The sequence below is a fragment of the Neovison vison genome, chromosome 11, assembly GCF_020171115.1.
Source record: "Neovison vison isolate M4711 chromosome 11, ASM_NN_V1, whole genome shotgun sequence".
In the NCBI taxonomy this organism is placed as follows: Eukaryota; Metazoa; Chordata; class Mammalia; order Carnivora; family Mustelidae; genus Neogale; species Neogale vison.
Genome location: NC_058101.1, coordinates 208,292,622 through 208,313,052, shown reverse-complemented (window position 1 = coordinate 208,313,052; position 20,431 = coordinate 208,292,622). Strand labels below are relative to the sequence as shown.

Sequence of the window (20,431 nt, the reverse complement as noted above, 5' to 3'; positions counted from 1 at the left end):
TAGCAATTATTTTTCTGTATTTTTCTGTAGTTGGAAAAGGTGAGTTAGAGTAAATGCCGTTCACTTCGGCCGACTTGGATCCTCAGAAGAGCGACAGAGTTTACATGTGATTACGACGCTATTTGGAAATTAAGAAATGGAAGTCTCCAAAATTGAACAACTTACTTACTTACTTAAATCCACAGTCAACAGCAGGGAGAAACCTAATGTCTATGATCTGCCCCAAGAACCACTGGAAACCCTAAAACTTCCAAGGACCCGAGTGCAAGCCACGGCTGGGTCATTCACTGCCCATCCGTGGGCTGACGAGACGCGTGGCCCTTTGAGACTCCATTTCTGTCCTGGAAACAGGAAAGCGCCCAGCACGCTGCCGCCACCAGGGTCCAGGGCTGCGCAAGCGTCTGTCAGCTCTGTTCCGTGCACGCTGCCTGTCTACCAGCAAATGCACATTATGTCATTCGCACTGTCCTTGTACAGCGTGCTCCTGAAAGTTCGTTTCTAACAAACACTGGTCTGCCCCAGCAGAACAGACTATCTGAAGACAACAGCAAGCAAAACGCGCACAGGAGCCAACACTCTGTTCCCAGAAAGTAAGAACGAGGCCGACAGGCCTCATTACAGCCCGAGTGCAACGTGGGGCCCGTGACCACTCGGGCTCAGGCTGGGCACCCGCAAACGTGACTCCGCGCCCGGCTGCAAGAGCCAGCGGTGCGGCAAGCCACGGCACCGGGAACGCAGCGCTCGGCACGGGGACGCAGCCACCGCCGCGCATCGGAGAGGCGCCAGACTCCGCAATCCAGCAGAGGCCGGCCACCGAATCGCTTCCAAAGTTTTCCCCAGACGTCGTGTCGACAAAGCCGCCTACAAATCCGCCGGAGAGGAATCCAGTCCGTCGACACCAGCGATGGGCGGCCGCTCCCGCCATCTCCCAGGGGCAAACACCACGCCACAGAACGGTCGTTGCGCGCGGCGCTCCCTAACGCCCCGTCCCTGTCCCTGCACCGCCCAGGACAGTCCGAGTGCTCAGGGCCGTGGCGACACAGACGCGTGTTCCTTGCACGTGCGGCTCCGGAGGCAACAAGCAGGTGCTCCGAGCGCTCACAGCTTCTCACGATCCTGACATCCCAGTGTGAGGGCGGCCAGGCCACGGGGGACGAGCGGCACGTGCACCTGCTCCGGGCCTTTGGTTTCTGCAGCCGCGCGTCTGCGTGACGACGAGGAGAGGCCCACGGGATCCCCTCGCACCTCCGCACAGAGCAGTGGGAGCTCTCCCCGGCCCTGCGGGAGAGGCCGCGGTGGGCACGCCGCGTGTGCAGGGGACGGGTGCTGCACGCAGGGTGCGGACAGGCTCCCAAACACCAGGCGGGTGGGCCTGTCCGTGCTGGGGAGGGAGGGTGCAGTGTCCTCTGCTCCCTGCCCTATCATCGCGGCCTCAGGTCCACTGTGGGTGTCCTCACTGCTTTCTGCCCTGACAGCCAGTGTCCCAGCACCCCGTCTTACTCTCTTTCCTAACCCAGAGAGGCTCCTCCCTTGCCTACGGCTACGGGCTGTGTGTGTCCCTAGAGTCACGAGAGTCATCTCATCCCAGTGTGACGGCATCAGGAGCGGGGACTTCGGGAGGACGTGGGCTCACAAGGGTGGAGCCCGGAGGATGGGGTCAGTGCCCTCATCAAGAGACTCCGAGGAGCCCCCAGCCCTTTCTCTGGGCCAGGAGGCAGCGAGAAGACACCGTCCAGAACCCAGACAGAGGCCTCATCAGATGTACAGCTTCCAGAACAGGAGAAGTGTCTGCTGCTTGGAAATCCCCGTTTGTGGGGCTCCGTCACAGCCGCCTGAGGGACACTTGGGGTCCTCACCCCATTGGCCTCTCCCCAGCATTCCCGAGCACGTGCGCCCTCCTGCAGGCGCCGTGAAACACGACACCTCTGGCACCTTCTGTGTGTGTCAGACTCGCACAAGCTCATGGACGCCCCATGGCAGCCCGTCCCCGTGGGCAGCTGGGGATGGCAGTCTGTGCAAGGGGGTGTGCGACCCCAAGAGCAGGGCGTCGATTCTCCTGGGCAAACACCTCCCAGCGTTGCCAGCCTGTTCCTCCTTCCAGAGAAGCCAGAGTGCTGGGCCATAAAGGAAAACCTACCCGTTTGCTCTCCTGGTTGGAAGAATCGCGTATGGGCCATCATGCTGCTGGGCTTGTGGTCCCTGCGAACCACAGGCGCACACGCTGTTGGCTGGGAGTCTGGGTCCGTGCAGGCCCCTGCCCCGATGTCAAGACATGCTCTTGGGGACAAACAGAGGCCCTGCTCTAACCACAGACAGACTTGGGGGCTATGGGGCCGCCCTCCTGACCGTGGTGGCCCATTGCCAGGGGGCAGCATGCGGGGTGCTGGGGGGCCATCCTGTGGGTACCCCACGTGCCTCTCCGCACTGTCGACCCCTCTCCCTATGCTCTTGCCCTCTGCCTCTGGAGCCCTCCCCGGCCTAGCTCCAGAGGGCAGCCCTCCCGCCCACCCTGCCCGGGCCCCTCCCAGGGGTCAGCATCAGGATGTGCACCGTGGGTGCGCACTCCCAGCTCAGCTATGTTCACCCAGGTGTGTGTGCTCCGGGGACCTCATCCCCTCGGGAACCCCCATCGCCCTCCTGGGTGTGGCAGCTGCCCTGTGAACTCCCTGTGTCCTCACCATGGCCCCCGTCCCCCTGCAGCACCCTCTCCGTCCTTGTCACATGGGCAGTTCAAGCTCAACTTTCCATTAACAGACACTTTCTCAGTCGGCCACAGAGGCCTGCAGGTGTCTAGTGGCACGTCCTGGACACCACCCCGGGCGCGGAGGGTGGGGGACCGGATGCTCCGGGCAGCCAAGCCCCGGGGAGGGCAGCTCCAGCCAGCGGCCAGTGTCCCCCTCGCTCCAAACAGGAGAGGCGCTCCTGCCCCGCCGGCAGATGGGGCTGCGGTCCCCTGGTCATCTGGGAGGCCCGCTCCGACCACCACGGCTCGCCAGGCAGGAGCTCGCCTTCTTGGGTCTGCAAATGAGGACCGGACCCGGTAAGCCTTGAAAGCTGCTCCTCCTGAAACGTGGCCGCCCCGGGGACGGCTCTCCCGCGGCAGGAAGCTTGAGGCTCGGCTGCGCAACCGGCACTGCGACGGGCTCTTCCTCACGCGCGGGCCGGTGAGACCTCGTCTTCAGCAGAGAGCGCAGGGCAGAGCCACCAGCACCCTCCTCGGATGCGTTTCGGTGGACGTGGACAAGCCCAGTGGCGTGTCCGGGGCAGCTGGTGCCCACTGTGCCGCCGGCTTCCGTTGTTGGAAAGCAAAGCACATCCCTGCTCCCACGCCGGGCATGACTGTGCGGGGACACCCAGGCCCCTTTCCTTCTCCTAGAAACAAGACAGAGGCCCCCGGGGGGACTCACTTCAGAGACACTCGTCCTTGCCATTCTGGATTGGGAACGGGCTCCAGCAGGGTCCCCTCGTCTGGCAGCAACCTTCCCATGTGCTCCGGACTTGCCTCAGCTCTTAAGACCCACGAAGGGCTCCTCCCAGGCCGCATCCTTGGCTGCCGTCGGCGGGCGCTCAGCTGCTCTGCCCACCTTCCTCCCTGCGCCGCTCACCGATGGGGCTCGGCTACTCACGTGCACCCGTGGCTGCCCCTCTAGGGCCCCAGGACGTGGGGCTGTGCACCGCCATGTGCTGACAGCCGTGCCCTGGCTCCCCGCTCTTCCCAGGACATCACCTGCACCGGGCACTCTTAGAGAGGGTACCTGCAGGGAAGGCACCATGGGCCACAGAGGTCAGTGCACCGGGGGAGTCACAGTCCCCACATACACGCACGACCCCCCGCCCTCTCCGAGGCCTTCAGTGTCTACCCCCACCCTGACCTCTCCACTGGATTCCCGCCATGCCCTCTTCCCCACCTCTGAAACACCAGCAGGACGGCAGGACGGCGGAGGACTACAAAGGGGACGAATCAAACCGGTTGGGACCGGGACAGGCTCCGAACAGGACCGGAACACTGGACGTGCCCGGGAGAGGCAGGCACACATTCCAGGCCGGTCCCCGCCCCACCCCCATTCTGAGCATTTACTTCCACAGGAAGGCTGTCACCAGCGGACCCATGAACCCCCCCAGAGCGGGACTTACTGCTCACTGCTCTCTCCATAGGGCCACAGCCCGACTGCGTTTTATAAAATCCCACTGAGTTTTAAAAATGGGGCTTAAACTGCACTTGTAGATTCCATAGTAGGTAGGGGTAACAGAAAGCAGAGAGCTCATCGGTGATATTTTGAAAAACCTGGCTGCTCAGAATGAACCTTACTTTGTCGGCTGGAGGTGGCCTTCTGGGGAGACTGGCCTAAGAAACCAACTCACGAGGGTTGAACGGACAATCAGGAAGGAAGGGCATTCTGTGCCGGAGAGAGCCTCTCGGTTCAGACCCGCTGCGGACGCTGTCACTTGCTTCCCTCCACCAGCCTCGCTGTCTAGTGAGGTCCCCAGTCCCGCTTCTGTGCTGCTGTCCGCACGGCGGTGTGTGCACGCGGCAGCTGCCTGTCTGGCCTGCACTGCAGGGAGACACCCTGATGAGTGTTCCTGAAAGCAAATCTAAATGCTTGGCATGGCCTGAAAGAACCATTCTGAAGGGATCCGGAGAGCGTATGCACGGTTATTTGTGACCTTCAGTTGAATGTCTAAATAGTGTTTTGTGCATAGCAGGCTTCAATAAATGCAGGAGTGAGCAGACGGGTGGGTGGACGGTGGGTGGACGGATGGGTGCTTGGGTAGATGGACAGGTGGAGGGTGGGTGGGTGGGCAGATGGATGGACGGACGGTTGGGTAGATGGATGGACGGATGGATGAGTGCATGCGTAGATGGATGGATGTGTGCATGGACAGATGGACAGATGGACAAATGAGTAATAGACCCTTGAGCCCCATGGTGACCTGAGACTCATGATTTGTAGCATGCGACTTTGTGCCAGATTTATTTCCATGTGATCTTGGGAGTGGGGTCATTTCTGTGACTTCTTCTGATCTCTGAGTACTTGCTATAAAGTGCTCCTCCTGATCTGGAGGACAGGGTGAGGTTCAGGATCTCTGAGTGAGGAAGACTGTAGCACCCACAAGGGATCCCACACCTTCTTCAAGGCTGGCATATGCCAAATTATGAGGGGCTGGTGTGCACAGAGATTGCGGCTTGGGGGGAGCAGCGTACAGCACCCATGACAACACAGCGTGTTTATGCTACTCTCCGTCCTGCCGTGGCTGGTGGCCTGCATGTCCACCATGACTCCCCACAGGCTGGGCCTGGCCCACAGAGACCCCCGGGGTGCCCCACATTCTTCGTGAGGACACAGGGCCACACACCATGTCCCAGGCCAGGATCCCCATCATCTAGAGCCACTGAGAAACTTGGATTATCTCTTGTCGTAGCAAAAAGTGGTCACTTTGATGTAGTCTGTCTAAGTAGTCTTCAGATTAGAGAAAAATGGTGTGAGAGCCGGGGACGTGGCAGGCTAGTGTCCACGTGCATCTGTCGTCAGCTGGGTTTGCAGAACCCCCAGCCAGGAGACCTGTGGGACTGGGCCAGCAGCCACGTGAGTCATTCACCATCGCTTACTGACCGCGGCCTCGCTGACATCACGCTTGGGTGCCGCAAGCTGTTGGCTTTGCTGACGAGGATGCAGCAGGCCACGCGTGGAACCCACGGGCTGCGGGGCTCTCCTCACACACCAGACTTCGAAGTATCAAGGCGTGAAGGTTTAAGAGGGGATCACCGGATGCTCACGCTCTCACCTCCAGCCCTAATGTGTCTTGTGATTCACCACAATTTGTGGGAACGGTGATGCTTAATTTAACTGGTGATGTTCTGCTTAGGAAACTATATACAATAAATAACTTGGATTATAGTTTCAGGGTGAGGATAACCCAACTCCTGGGCTAGTTTTAAGTCTGTAGGGTGTTATTTTATTTAAAGTTTTTGTGGCACCGGGGTGGCTCAGTTTGTTGAGTGTCTGGCTCCCGATTTCAGCTCGGGCCATGATCTCACGGTCGCAGGACAGGGCTCTGCGCTCACTGGGGCGTCTGCTGGCGAGTCTCCCTCCCTCTCCCTCCGCCCCTCCCCTGCTCACACGCTCTCTTTCTCTCTAAATAAAATCTTAAAACCTCTTTCACGTGTGCACATGAGCTCACATTCTTCTCCGCCGTAACTGCGTGTTGCTGTCTGAGGGCAACAGCCGTGTGCTTCGGGTGCAGCAAGTTCGCCGGCAGCGTCTGGACCCAGAGCTTTTCCTTCGGGAACTGGGGACCCCAGGGTGGGCGGGTCTGAGGCCTCAGCCCTGCCTGTGGGCTGACACCAAAGGTGCAAGGGGCCCTGATGTCAGGGAGCCTCCAACAACATTGTGAGTCAAATATTTAATGCTAATTATAGCTAACATTTCTTTTATGCCAAATGTATTACTTGGAATACGCATGCTTTTTATTCTACTCCAGTAAGGCTGGGAGCACATTGCTTCTGAACTGGTCAGCAGATTGTGAGGTTCTGCTCTGCTCACAGGACACACTGACTGCTGTGCCCGTGTCCCATGATTCCCACAGACGGCCTCCACCCACCACAGAAACCTACATTTCGGCTCCACACTGTGGTGGTGATGGGGATGCTTGTACCTGAGGACGCTGTGCGTGGGGCTAACCAGTGGCCTGGGGGACAGCTACTGACGGAGGGGAGGCAACGACTCGAGGCACAGTCTACACATGAAGGGAAGAAGTCCCGTTGCTCAGATCAGAAAGCTGTGCAGGTCTGCAAAGAAGACATCCGAATGGCCGACAGACACATGAAACAGTGCTCCACATCACTCAGCATCAGGGAAATACAAGTCAAAACCACAATGAGATCCCACCGCACACCAGTCAGAACGGCTAAAATCAACAAGTCAGGAGGTAACAGATGCTGGCGAGGATGCGGAGAAAGGGGAACCTCCTGCACTGTTGGTGGGAATGCAAGCTGGGGCAACCACTTTGGTAAACAGCATGGAGGTTCCTCAAAAAGTTGAAAATAGAGCTACCCTATGACCCAGCATCGCACTACTGGGTATTTACCCTAAAGATACAAATGCAGTGATCCGAAGGGGCACGTGCACCCGAATGTTCACAGCAGCAACGTCCACCAAGAGCCAAACTGTGGAAGCAGCCGAGATGCTTCAGCGGATGAGTAGACAAAGCGGATGTGGTCCACATACACAACGGTGCATGACTCCGCCATCAGAACAACGAAATCTGGCCATTTGCAAGACATGGATGGGACTGGAGGAGATTATGCTGAGCGAAGTGAGTCAGAGAAAGAGAAATACCATAGGATTTCACTCACAGATGCAGTTTAAGAAACAAACCAAAGAAGCAAAGAGAGGCAAATGAAGAAACAGACTCTTAACCCTGAGAATGCAGTGATGGGACCAGAGGGAAGGAGGGGGCAGGTGAGGGGGACGAAGGAGGGCACCTGTCTGATGAGAGCGGACATGCCGAATCACCGTGTCACATGCCTGAACCTAGTATCGCACTGTACGGTCATTACAGCGGACTCACGATAAAACACTTAATAAAAGAAAGGTCCGCAGGCCAGTGCAGCAAACACACACGCAGAGAGTGCCCATGCATGTAGGCTGTATGTCTGCTCGACCTGCAATTCCTTATCATTTATCCGGCCCTTAGCTCCGTCTTGGGCATCAAATGCACAGCAAGCCTTCTGTGTGTGAGCCGGGTGTGTGACACTTGGTGTCCTCCTTGGGGAGGGCTCTCTGCGGTGGGACAACCCCACTGGGCGTGGCTCAGCTCAGACAGAACGGCTCAGACAGAACACCATCAGATCTAATCGACTTCCTAACCCTGTGTATGAGGTAGGAAGTAGTTTTATTAACCAACCCTTTTCTTTAAAATAAAAAAAAAAAAATAGTAAGTACTTAAGGAATCAAAGTCATGGGGAAATTAGGCGGCTTGGTCCGGTCTCCGAGTGGGCACTGGGGTCTTCAGGAGTGCAGCCATCATGATGGGCAGCGGGTGACCCTACGTAGGCCCCCCACACCCCCACATCCCCTCCTCATTCCCAAACACTGCACGCAACGCAAAAGAAATTTCTCTCTTTCTACCACCTCAGCTTCTGCAAGACAATCTCTCAGTGGCTTCTGAACTGTTGGATGATGTTCCAGAAAACAAAATGCGTTCAGAGCCGGAACCTCACGCACACACAGATGCCGTCTCCCCAAACGCTGTCTGCCCTTGTTACGTGAGACGCACTCTGTGTTTCCCCTTCTACACATTTGATGTGTTCCTGTTCTTTCTATTCTTTTTCACTTAAAAATTGCTGGTAGACTTCAATTCACAGCCCATCAGTGCAACCCACTGTTGCAGTTTAGAAACCAGTGTCAAGTCCCTGTAGAGGAGCAGAAACAGGAAATAAAATCTCCTGAATTAGGAAAAGGTCAATGCGATGGGCCGCGTCTTCCATACTAAACAACACATCTGCCTCCTTGTCTGCTTCCCTCCTGATCCATTTCCACCCAAGGCCACGTCACTTACTGCAAAACCATCACACCTTATTTTAGAACGTGCCAGCCTGGGAAAGTGTCACTTCAAAAGGCAGAGCTCTGAACGGCGGACGGAAGGCTTGGTGCTTGAATTTGCAAGTCTGTGCGTGTGTGCACGTGTGCGTGCAAATACACATCCGAAACTGGCTTGCTTGCTTACGGATTTTCTGTGGCAGGCACGCTGAGTAGTGCCGAGAGCTCTGGAAGGCCGGGGTCGGGCGGAGGGGGTGTCTGGACTCACGAGGAGCTGGAGGAGACCCCATGTGTCTGGCTGGGTCTGCAGCAGCGAGGCCCCTGTGGGGAGTGTGGGGCTCTGCTTGCCCCGAGGGGCGCTGCTCTGCTCCCTGGTCTGTGTCAGTCCTGCGGCTGCCCCCTCACTGCACGACCCTCTGTGCCAGGAGCCCCGTTTCCTCCCTCGCACGCCCAGCCCCTCATAGCCACCGTGAGTCCTGCCGGCACCACAAGGCCAAAGCCTGGCTCAAGGTAACTGCCGCCACTGGCCCCATGTTTGGATTCTTTTATTCAGGAGCTCGTCCAGCTTTCTGGTGAGTGCTCTGAGGATTTTGTTTTAATGATTTCAAAGCCAAGAATCTTATGAATTTCATACCTTCTTGCTTTTTGTGTATATGTATTTTTTACAGAAACCCTCAATTTCAGTGCAAGGCAGGGGGAGGGTCTGCAATGGAGGTTCCCACCTGATGGCAGGTGCAGAAAGCGTCTTCAACGGTCACCCCTGGGGGCCCAGGGTACGTGTGTGGTGTCTCTGCAGACACCGGGGTGCTTGGAGCCAGGGGCCTCCCCGCAGAGCCGTGCACCCCTGAGTGCGGAGCCCTCGGGCCTCCACAGGGCGCGGCGGACACACCCCGCACAGCTGCGCCTCACTCCTCTCGTCTTCCAGAAGAGCCGCAGCATAGGACAGTGTGCCGCTCCATATCCAGGGCGCGTTTCTTCCGGACGTGAGCTCTCTGATGCCCTGCACACACACTCGTGGGATGTATGCGCCGTGGGCAGCTGTCAGAACACCAGGTCAGGGCCAGGAGCGCGGCAGGCCGACACCGTGCCCCATGCCAGGTGGGCCGTCCCGCGGGCTGGTGTGTCCTCTGTCTGGCCCTGAGCCTGTCCCCGCTCATCCCCATGGCCTCTGGTTCCTTGGTCTGCACGGATCCGATTTCTGTCTGCATTTTAAGGAACAGCGTCCCCATCTCTCCAGCTGTGCTGGTTTTCTCATCCACACAGCACGTTGGCTTGTGAGCTCCTCCTTCGCACCCCCGCCTCATGGAGCTTGCTAAGTTGGGGAGCCCGCTGGTCACTCGGTGGGTATGTCCCACACAGCAGAAGAATTAGTGTCACTTGAACGAAGGCTGCTATGATCTGAATGTCTGTGTCCCCTCCAAGTTATAGGTGGGAGCCTACATCAAGGTGATGGTGTGAGGGGGGCATCAGGGAGGTGACAGAGAGCCCCCACTTCGCGCCGTGCAAGCACCCGGGATCCCAGGAAGGAGCCTCACCAGACAGCAAATCGCGAGCACCTTGATCTCAGACCCCAGCCTCCAGAGCCGTGAGAGACGAACGCCACTGTTCATAAGCCACCAGCCCACAGTCATCTGTCCGGCTGACGAAGACGATGAACCGACAAGGACAATGGCGTGCAGGCACGGAGGCAGGCAGGAGCCATCCAAGGGTCAGTGTTTGGAGAAGGAGCCCACCCAGGGAAAAGGTACGAGAATCCACGTCACAGCCACCAAACTCAGAAACTGTGCAAATTAGAAATGGATACTTAGGGGGAAAGCTAGGAAAGGCATTCCAGAAATTTAGAGTCAAATTCCTAATATCCTAATAATATTAGTAACTTTAAAACTAATTTTGATTTCTTTGCAGAGCAATAGTGACAACATGACATGGTCACATCAGATTCCTCTTCTGGGATGCTCCTTTCACGGACATGGAACCTTTTCCAGCTCTTCTGCACATGTGACATAAGTACTGGGGAGCAGGGCAGCCCCCTGGGGCCTCCGGGTTCCCACGGGTGGCTGGGAGGGAACCCAAGCATCCTGGGCGCATGGGGAGGACACAGGGAGGGCTCCAGAAGCTCTGGGTGCAGCAATGAACACGCTGTTGCCATCTGGACAGAAACGTGGCACCGTTTCCATGGTTTCTAGAAACTTCCTGGAATTTACCTTAAGGGAATAAGTGTGGACGGGTTACAACACTGCATGTCTGCACGACGGCCAGGACGGCACGTATCGGCTTCTGAAGCGGGAGCGCTGTGAGTTGGGAGCTTTGCTGCGCCGGGGGAGCCGCGGGATGAGGACACCCACACGGGCCGGCCGCCGAGGCTCTGTGTGTCACGGGCACCGTTACTGTAGCGTCCGAGCGCCTTTCACAATATGCGTAGTTTGCTCACTTTCTCAGGCTGCGCCTCCTGCGGTACGTACCGACTCTCCTTCTGTCTTTTAACTTGCCCTTCGGACAAGTTCAACTTTGCAGGTGACCCAGTGCGAAATCGGGGTGCGCACTGCAGTGCTCAGAAATGCTGGCGAACTGCCGACTCTTGGCAACCGATCCAAAACAGCCTGAGAGCCCGGAAGAGGCTTCCGTAGTCAGAATGACTCCGACGGGGGCCCGGGTCACAGCACGACCGGCAGAGCAATTTAGTTTCCGCGTCCTAAGGTTCTGAAGGTCCTCCCTCCCACGTTCCCCCTGGAAAAACTGGATTTTTCTCTTCTATTGTAGCCTTTGTAAATGAGCTAAATTAATTCACTTCCATCACTGACTTGAGATGAATTGCCTAGAAACCTTCTTTATCTTCCTACTTTCCTCCTCACGCAGTGATTTCCGTGCCTGATGATACGGGAGCTTCTGCACTCGCACGCTAACGACGCCGTGGTGGGTCGCAGCCTGAGCACGGAATTCCTCCCTGAGTTCTCTGTCCCTGCCAGTGCCGCTCGCCTGTCCTCAGTGCTCTGAGAGACGGAGGCCCACTGGGGAGAAAAAGATGGGCGATCTGAAGGGAGCAGAGCAAACGTGGCCGGGCGATCGTGTGGATGGACACGGCCCGCACGGCCACGGCACATGCTCCTGCACTCGCACAGGACGACCACAGCACCGTCACGACCACAGGACCAAGGGCCCCACGGAGCGTCTGCCCCAGGACTTGGCGCAGGGCAATCGGAGCGCTGCTCATTTAGGGCAGAAGGGCCCATAAACCCCCATCCAGCTCAGCCCCTCAGTTCACAGAGGAGGACATGGGTGGATTCCACACACAAAACAAAACCAAGTCCGGAACACGGTGTTTCCTCCTGACTTTCATTATTGTAGCCCTGGGAGCATAACACAGACCCGTCCCCTCCTGCCGCCCACCCCCCATCCCATCTCCCATTCACCTCCCAGTCTCCCTGGGGGTGCACGTGGGGTGCACACGCAGGGAACGCTGCAGGCAGCCTCACATCAGAATGTGGAGGCACAAGAAGCAGGTCTCAGTATTTCTAACACTTCCCCGGTGGCATCGGCTGGGGACAACCGCGGCTGAGACCTGGTGTCCTGGTCAGTGAGCTAAAAATGATCGCTGGACCCATGTGCCCCTCCCTGACCCGGGGGACCGCCGCCTGGGGTCGGACCACGCCTTCCTGCCCTGCCCGTCCTGCACCTGCCTGTTCCCCTCCTCGCGGGGAACTGATGTGTGTGGGAGCTCCCTAGGGCCCCCGGTCCCCAAACCTCTTCATTCTTTTGGACCAAAGCCTCCAGAATCTGGCTGTCCCTTGACATTCTTGGAATCCCCGTCCCCTCGTGACCAGACTGTAGAAACACCTCACCAAATGCTTCTGTTCCTAGACAGTACGAGGCTCCTCCACACAGAGCTGAATTAGCATTTCCATGTAATTCGGCTGCTCTGGGCAGCATCTCCCAAAGATGAGAGCGAGGTCTCGAAGGGCTTTTGTACGCCCAGCGGCATCAGCCACAAGAGCGGAGGGCCGGTGAGACAGGTGTCAGGACAGAGCAACAGCTACACTAGACGTGGGCAGTCCGTACGGTGGACTGTCACACAGCCGTGGGAAGGAAGGAGCTTCTGTCACTTGCTGCAACGTGGGTGAACCCTGGGGACATGATCTGAGTGAGAGAAGCCAGTCCCGACAGGAGCAGTCCTGCAGGAGCCCGAGACAGGCTCAGGGAAGCAGGGCATAGGGTGCTGGTCACCGTGCTGGGGGAGGGGAGCTACCGGCACCTGGGTGCACAGGGTCTGCTGTGGAAGAGGGTGAGTCCTGGGGGAGGCGGTGACAGTTACCCAATGAGGGGAATGGACCCCATGCCCCTAAATATACACTTAAAAATGGCCTCAATGGTCATTTTAGGTTGTGTCTGTCTTACCAAACACAGAATACTTCCTGTGCACTCCAGCCTGTCCCCCACTCCCCTGCACGGGCACCCTCTCTGGGGACACAGCCCGACAAGTGGCCCCGTGCAGGCGCCCACTCCGGCTGCGGGTCCACGACAGCACCAGCGAGATGCGCACACCCTCCACCCCGGACCCTCCCGTTCACGCTCAGCTCACGTGACTATGGCACGCACCGAAACTCCGGGTCCGGGACTTGGCAGAGGAACACAGGGGGCCTGTGTTTCCGGTGTGACCCCGTGACCTCGTGTTCCTTTTGTGCCGGCACTCGGTCACCTGTGCCTGTCCATGGCGCCGACCCCTGCGCAACTACGCCCTGTGTGCTGCGAAAGGGCGTCCGTCTCCCCCGAGCAGACGGGCTACCCTGGGATGCCCCGCACCACGGAGGGGTCAGCTTCAAACCCCTGCAGGCCCCTGAAACACAGGTCGGGGATGTGCACCCCTTGTGTTTTGGGAGGGCCCCCCCACTCTGAGAGATAGTCGCAGGGAAGAACAGGCACCACAGACACAATCATGACGTCAGAACCGTGCACCTGAGAGATGCGGGTGAACGACTCCCCAAGTCCCAGGGAAACAGTCAAATCATGCCCTCTCTGGGCGCTGCCGGACACCTGCTCGCTAGTGACTGTCACCAGAGTGGACCAAGATGCCAGCGAGGAAGCTGGGACGGCTCTCCCGGGAGGAGGGAAGATGACTTAGTTTGCATGTTTCTGAGAAAGGAGAAAGGCCTCTGTAGGAGGGCAGGAGAGAAGCGTACGTGGAGCTCCGTTGCCCCGTGGAACGTCCTACTGTTCTTTGAGAACTATACCTATGTTCATAGTTTATTGAAAAGGAAGCTTTTTTTTTTGCCTCTTCTTTTCTTTAAAAGGCATCACAGCTTTATACAAATGGACTCCCTCCACTTACAATATTGTTCTCGAAGATGATCCAATGGCTACAGGGCTGAAATCAACACAGAAAAATTCAAGTTCAAACAGGAATCAGCCTGTTGATCCGTAATTCGGTCCCAAGCACTGTGGCAGCTCAGGGTCGTCGGGGACCCGGGAGAGGAGCCGGTGAGCTTCCGGGCCGGCGACCGTCATGGCGGGTGGGGAGCAAAGAGCCCGAGCCACGGTGGGGGGGGTTTCTCAGTCACCGTTGGACGTGAATGAATTCAACAGCCCACGTGTCTGACAGAAACACTGGCCCCTTTTCACATGTTATCCACGTCGAGGGGTCATGGCCAAGGGATCCAGATGGCACTAGCTTTGTTGTGTCTGTGATGGTGTAAGTAAAACTGGCCCAGACCCTAACTAGGGAAGTGCGCTAGGACAGGGACTCGGAGCCCCCCCGCCCGTGGCACCCACAGCCTGGCGCGTGCTGGGCTTGCCCACAGCAATCAGTGGTCTGTGTCCATGAGGAGCCATGTGGAGAACCAGGAATGAAGACATCTTCCCTCCTTGGGTAGAGTCAGGGGCAGTTTCAGTTATGAAGGAGCAGGGGACAAACCTCCCATTTTACCCGCATGCCAATTAAGGCACTGCCTGCTTTAATCATTATTCGTAATCATTAGCTGTCTTAGCAATTGGTCTGCAGCAAGAATGTTCTCACCTATGGCTTCTCCACACACTCCACGTTACTTACAACAGTCACACATCTCATCCATCTCTTTAAATTAGGGCACACCAAAGCCACACTCATGCTTCGACCATTTTTGGGGTACAGAGAGGCGCTGGACCCGGGGCACCCCCAGGGCTGAGGTGTGTACTCTACCTAGATCGTCCTCTGCCGGCCCCGGAAAGCTGATGCCGGGCTGGACCAGGTCCCCGCCCTCTTCCTCTGCAAGAGAGAAACAGAGTCATTCTTCAGTGCATTCAGGGCAGACGGCCGTTTGCTCAGTGCGCCTCCAACACTCTCTACCCGGACGCCCCAACACCAGAGGCTCCTCACAATTGCTCAAAGGCCACGGCTCAGAGCCACGTGTGGGCACCAACTCGGGCAGCGCATCCGTGGTTCTTAGCTCTAGCTCGGGTTTTACCACCAACCAACAACCCACGGCCAGTCTGAGCTCTACGCAGATTTATGAGAACTCGTCCGCAGAGCTGGCCGCGTTCTGTGTCGCATGGCTGCACCCTGCTCCCAGAATACCCCAGGAACACTGCCCTGCCCAGGACAACACTTCCTCTCTTGTCCAGAAAGTTCTAGACTGAGGTCTCCTTCATCCATATTCAAAGCCTGCAGTTGCTGCATTGATGCTTCATCATCAGTTAATCTTAGGTCAGGTTCTTCCCGAACGTGAGTTTCATGTCCTTCCGTTGGGAGAACACTTCAGGTTGAGGTCACAAGCACTGACCTCACTCACTCGCTTGCACACCTCACAAGCGCAGACCCGACCTTCTTAGAGAGGCGTCATCGTGGGGCCTTGGGGGTCATCTGGCAAGGCCCTGTCCTCTCCAGAGGGCCGCCAGAGGCCAGAGAGACACAGAGAGCTGCGTTCTTCACCGGCTGTCCCCCATGGAGCTGGGGTGGAGCAGCCTGGCAGTCCCTGCCCGCCTCTGCTGGCTGCTCTGGGAACCACTGGTGCAGCCCTGGGGTCCCCAGCCTCACAGCAATTAGGAGGGAGAGGTGGAGACAGCAGCTTCGGGTGGGAACTCTAGTGGAAACACAGGGCGTGTGTAATACTTATGTCCCCACCGTGGCAAGTATTCCGTAAATGTAGCTTCCACGTGTGTTTATGCAGGCTTTCAATGTTCATGGATGAGTTTTGAGGCAAATGTTCCACATCTGCATCCCACTAGTCCCCGTAAATGCAGTTAGCCACACTGTGGTCTGCAAAAGGAGTCATTCCGGGGCACTGCGGTCAGACCCGCGCCGGCTCCCGCCATCCGAGCGGCAAACCGGCATTCCCGGTCACCGCACGGAGGGTAAGAAAGGCCGGCCGTGGGAGCGGCTCGCCGAGCTCTCATGCAGATCCGTGGCACAGTCTCATTCTAGGGGACCTCCAGCCAATGCTTTTCAAAGTTACACGCATGAAACTGCGACACAGCAATAACGAAGCGCTGGGCCGGGCTAGTATGTGACAAGACGGCCTACGCAGATTACTGGTGGGACTGGCCACGCCCCTCTATGCAGATTACTGGTGGGACTGGCCACGCCCCCTCTACGCAGATTACTGGTGGGACTGGCCACGCCCCCTCTACGCAGATTACTGGTGGGACTGGCCACGCCCCCTCTACGCAGATTACTGGTGTGACTGGCCACGCCCCCTCTACGCAGATTACTGGTGTGACTGGCCACGCCCCCTCTACGCAGATTGCTGGTGTGACTGGCCACGCCCCCTTTCTGCTTGGCTAACAGCAGCTTTGCGCCCTTTGGGGCTGCGTCTCCCTGCTAACGAGTGGTCTCGTCCAGCGCTGGCCAGCCAGACGACCACGTCAGGTAGCATGTGAAAGCAGAGACGGCTATGTTTTCATGCGCTGGGAAATATAATGCAGTATGATGGGAGTTCTAGTTAAATACAGTTGCCATGGGGACTGCGGTCACGTGGTGCGTGTGACCAGCTGGAAAGCAGCCGAGTTCGTTGGGGCGGTGTGGCATTAGCAGAATAAACCCACAGAGCCCACCTTCCACATCAGCCCGTGTTCTCCTTAAACACACACGGCACAGACAGGGCAAGCGAAGGGCATGTTCACGTGGCACTGCTGGTTGACACACAGGTGCGACAGGTCAGCCCCCCCAGACACACACACACAGACACACACACAGACACACACGCACGCGCGCGTGCCAGGCACATGGAGGCCGTGCACAGGATGCTGCCATGTGCCCACAAAGCCGTGTGCTCAGAGTGCGAGCTCCGCCGTGTAATCGCCCTGCAGCTGGACCGGGGACCCATCGCACTATTTCAAGAACACTCCTCCCGGATGGTGCGGGAGTCGGACTGAAGGTCGGTGCCGAGTCTGAAGGGTGAGAATGACTGTGTGCTCTGCCTCTGCTCCTGCCCCTTGTCAGACAGACCGAGATAAAATGAGGCCCAGATGCAGCTCAACTAAGCAAAACCGTCACAGCTGAAAAAAAGAAAAGACAGACAATGGGCCGAGGGTAAATGCAGCAGGTCCAGCGGCGTCGGGAGTGCCTGTGGGTGTCACTAGCTGTCCCAGCCCCGCCCCACCCCACCCTGACCGGTGGTGTGTCAGCGTCACCGGGGTCCTGCAGTGTGTACCCCTTGCCCCCGCCCGGTACCTCACCCAGATGTCCTGCCTGTGCCCCGGGGGGGCCATCAGACCTGCAAGGGGGCACGGGCCACACCGCCCCCCCGACTGCCCCACTGACGCGGCCCCCCTGAAGCCTGCCCTGACGCACGCTCACGCCGTCCGCCGTCTCTCTTACACACATCAGTGCGCAGGAGCCGAGCTCTGCCTCACAGAGGCCCACAGACAAGTGTCCCGGGAGCAGCCAGTATGCGTGGCTGTGGCGACAGGCTCGGCACCCGACCTTCAGAACCTGTGGCCAGGGAGCCGCCCCGACCCAGCGTCTCAAGGTCCCACCCCCCACGCGGATGCCCCCACAGCCAGGAGGGGCCGAAACAGGGCAGAATGAGGTGCCAGCTGAGTCAGGGCTGGGAAACCAGGCACGCCTTCCTCGGATCGCACGTTCACACTGCCTCACGTTTTCCGAGCAGAAACAGAAACGTGCCATCTACCCGAGCATCTCAGAAACCCTCTACAATGCACGGAAACGCATCTGATGACTTTGGTCTTCGGTCTCATGGTCCCTGAAGGGGCCCCAGCTGGGGGCTGGACACTCACATCCCCTCCAACTGAGCCCACCCCTCAAGCTGTTTGTCTTCTGTACCAAAGCCCAATGACATCGGTGTCCTCTGACGTGTGACCCAGCACTGCTGCTGTGTGCTTTGGGGAAGAGCACCAGTCAGCCTTCAGAGGCTTGTGTAATTGCACGCCTGCTTGCATGTGTCTGAGCTGAGTGGCAGACACACCAGGCAGTGGCCCAAGGAGCCCCAGCGGCCATGGGCACAGAGGGACATGGGCACGTCCTCTACGGCCTCTGCCATTGCGGGCGGACTCCCGCCCACACCCCAGGGGTCTAGGAAGGGGCCGAGATCACCTGCGGGGGTGCCAGGCAGTTCACTGCCCTGCTACCTCCCTCAACACGAGCTGAGGACGGCAGGCACAGGCAGCCGGGCCGGCCGCTTCCTCCGCCATCGCTCCACCAGTGAGCCACGCTCTGCCACGCTCTGCCACGCTCGTGTCTCGCTCGGAGGAGACTCCACTCTGACCTTCCTCAAGAGGAAGTCCTCGTCTTGGACTCTGCCTGGAATGAGGTAAAACCCGCGGATGAAAGGGCAAAAGAGACCAGAGAAATGATTTGGCGTGAGGGAGGGACAGACGGGCCAAGGAGCCCCAGGTAGATGAACTTCAAGAAGAAATCCAGTGTTTGTGGAAGTCAGTGGACATTCTGCTTCTGTCGGTCCATCTATCGCTCTGTCTGTCTAAGACTTATTCATATGAGAGAGAGAGACAAAGAGAGAGATCGCCCAAGGGTAGAGAAAGAAGCAGGCTCCCTCTGAGCAGGGAGCCTGATGCGGGGCTCGATCCCAAGTCCCTGAGATCATGACGGATCTGAAGGCAGAGGCTTCACCAACTGAGCCACCCAGGCGCCCCTCTTATTCTTAATTAATTAATTATTTAATTAGTTCAAGAGAGCAAGAGTAGAGAAAGAGAGAGCCTGCATGTGAGCGGGGGGAGGGGGGAGGGAGAGAGAATCTCAGGCCGACTCCAGGCTGAGCAGGGAGCCCAGGACGGGACTCGATCCCATGGCCCTGAGATCACTACCGGAGCCAGAACAAAGAGCTGGACGCCCAGCCGTCTGAGCCCCCCGAGGTCTCTCTGGGAAGCAGGCTCCCATCTCAGGAGCCGTCCAAGGAGGACAGTGTGAGGCCGAGTGACCTTCTGCAGTGTGTGGTGTGACCCTGTGCTCTTCCTCCCCGTCAGCACAGCAGGCCCACCCTTGCTCTTGGAGGATGTCCGGGGTCCCATAGGGGATCTTGTGGCCCCAGGGCCTGGCATGTGCTTGCGCAGCATGCAGTGGGGCTACGTAACGTCTGAGACCAGCTCGATTCACTGAGTCAGACTTGGACAGTGAATCACAGCGTCCGCTTGTGGACACTGAAGACACTCTACGTGCCCAGAGGTGGCCCTTCTGGGGCAGAAACGTGCACACGGTGTCACAGGCAAACCGCTGGTCCTGGAAGTTGGGAGAGGGCATGACGTGCTCTTTGGAGAAGCACGAGCACCCAGCATGGTGTGGCTGCTGCGCGGAGCTAGGGTCGCCCACAGAGACACGGCCCCAGGGGGGTCAGAGCCAAATACCGGACATCAGCACAGACACTGCACAGGGTTTGGTTTGCTCAGTGCACAGGGCAACTACCCACCTCCTCCCGGGGGTGCTCAGCTTCCCTAGGACGGTTCCTTGCTCCTGGCCATGGCCGGTCCCATGACCAAGGGGATGGATTCAGGGGCAGCGGCCGAGCTGGGTCCACAACCAGAGAGTAAGCCAACTTCTGGGGCTGCTGGCTCACTCCAAGAGTGGTCTGGAGGGCTGAGGGCCTGACCACTCAGGGCAAGCCACCACCGGTGTCCCTGTCTGGATATCTTCTCTCTCCCACTGCACACACTTTGCGGGACTTGGTGAAAGATCAATCTTGGAAAGTAGGGATTGGGGCCAGGAACAGCCACGGCTGGGAGCGCACGACCCTCTGTGGGTCTCCACGACCTGTTATTATGGAGACGTGGCGGGGAGAGGGGCTACGTACAGTAACTGATGGCGCACCCGCACGGTCCTGGCTCCCCGGGCTCACTTGATTGCCCTGATCATCATGGTGAGGCGGGGGCGGGGGGATGGCCTGGGGAGGGTCTGTCGCGTGTCTGAGGTCACATGAGGGACAGGTTCCTGTGAAGCCGCACCTCTGATCCTGCGGGGCTGGGCTCTTGCTGGCCACGGATGGCGGCCTCTGTCTGCAGGCATCAGCATCGAGGGACCCGTGTTTCATAAGCACCTGACCTATGAAGCCCTGTTTCCACTCCGCGTGTTTAAACCCTCCCACGTGTGGGTACAAATCCCGCCTCCTGGTGGAGGTGGTTTGTTTCCGATCACACCAGCCTGGAAATGACAGAAACAGGAAAGGCTTCAACATAGTAGGTCGAAGGAAAACCACTCTTTGTATATGGACAGGAACACTGATCATAAGAAAATACTGGATTTCCCAGCGGGAAGGAAAACAAGAAACTAAAGTGGCCGGTGTAGCCCGCCAAGCCGGGACTGCGCCCGTTTCCTGCTCCCGGCAGTGCAGCCGCGAGAGCGCGAGTTATGGGTCGGTGAACCCGGCGCTTCCGTGGTAGCGGGAGAGCGGGGGCACGTCCCTCCCAACTGAGCAGGGAAGCGGCCAGCCCCCGACCCCTCCGGAACCCCGACGTCC

At 58.1% G+C, this 20,431-nt stretch overlaps 1 protein-coding gene across 1 annotated transcript in view; it reads right to left on the bottom strand.

The window, feature by feature from the left end:
- The window catches only part of DLGAP2 (DLG associated protein 2), a 171,204-nt gene extending 156,431 nt beyond the window's left edge, over positions 1 to 14,773 (bottom strand). Inside the window, exon 1 of the mRNA XM_044225741.1 lies at positions 14,710 to 14,773. The gene's annotated coding sequence lies outside the window, so the exon portion shown is untranslated. The remainder of the gene's footprint in view (positions 1 to 14,709) is intronic.
- Between the last annotated feature and the right edge of the window lie 5,658 nt (positions 14,774 to 20,431).